This window comes from Babylonia areolata, chromosome 5 (assembly GCF_041734735.1).
Source record: "Babylonia areolata isolate BAREFJ2019XMU chromosome 5, ASM4173473v1, whole genome shotgun sequence".
In the NCBI taxonomy this organism is placed as follows: domain Eukaryota; kingdom Metazoa; phylum Mollusca; class Gastropoda; order Neogastropoda; family Buccinidae; genus Babylonia; species Babylonia areolata.
Genome location: NC_134880.1, coordinates 12,795,983 through 12,797,167, shown reverse-complemented (window position 1 = coordinate 12,797,167; position 1,185 = coordinate 12,795,983). Strand labels below are relative to the sequence as shown.

The window sequence follows — 1,185 nt, the reverse complement described above, 5'->3', positions numbered from 1 at the left end:
ATTTGCATCGGCATGCACTTCCTTTCTACTTCTCGACATCTAAATGCACTTTAAATTTACACTAGGCCTTCGGTAATACAAACATGCCCGCAATGTACAATAAAGAAACTGTGTCCTTACACAAAACTTTGCAAAGCACTGACAGCAGAACAAGCGCACTCAACATTGCCTTACCCTCACGTTAGTGGATCCCGTCATGAATTCGAACTGTTGTCTTCTTTGCTCCATAAGTTGTTTTTTTGTTGTTGTTGTTTTTTAAGTAAGTAATTACAGTAAGCACACTGGTGTTAACACGTACGTATTCGTATTCCACTTGTCACATTCCATGCTGTCGCTCGTGGTTCATTTCTTAACTCCTGTGAGTCACGTTGAACAACTACCGTCAACATGCCGACGACACCTGACAATAAATACTGCTGTACTGAGCGCTGTGGCGAGACAGCCCACTTGCTGCATGCTTGTTGTGCGCTGTACTCTGGGTTACAACACGTAGCTCAGTCGCTCATTGCGACACCCCCTGCCCCCTTCCCCTTCCCACTGCTGAAAATCCGTAACATATTTTTGGTAACAGCCATTCCGTAACTAACACGCACTGTATATATATATTTTTTTTTTCAAAGTTCGCTACCGTAACTCGTTTTCTTCATAAGGAGGCATGAAAAACCAAATTCAAGCTTCTGGTGATACATCAAGTTGACAGCAGACATCTTGGGTCATGGGAGTGCAAGCAAATACCAGTCCGCTGTTTCGACTTTTTATTTTTAACCGTAGCAAGTCACTGAACCCACCTCGTCAAAAGCTCGGAACGTTCCGATATGATCTTCTGGTCGCAAGCCGTGTGGTGTGGAATATCGATTACTTCACGCCTCAGTGCTGCTGGTAATTATGCACCTGTGCTTCCAGCCGACCGGGATCAGTTGATTCACTGACACTTTTGGCTGGAATACAAGGATACGACAACCCCAAACAAATAAACAATTTGCCTCGGTATGACTGGCATGGTGACCTATGAAAGGGAAACCAGGAGCGTTTGATATTAACAACACACATACACACACACACACACATACCGTGGCAAATGAACCAGGGGGCACCTTTTGTTTACCTTTGTATTGTATGTATACAGCCCGTTCAGAACCCCAAGGCGATGGGCTACACTGTTCACATGTCCTGTTTTGAATAATT

The 1,185-nt window shown here is 44.2% G+C and overlaps 1 protein-coding gene across 1 annotated transcript in view; it reads right to left on the bottom strand.

Moving 5' to 3' along the window:
• LOC143281936 (uncharacterized) overlaps positions 1 to 473 on the bottom strand; it is a 27,660-nt gene extending 27,187 nt beyond the window's left edge. Inside the window, 1 exon segment of the mRNA XM_076587244.1 lies at positions 175 to 473. The gene's annotated coding sequence lies outside the window, so the exon portion shown is untranslated.
• Between the last annotated feature and the right edge of the window lie 712 nt (positions 474 to 1,185).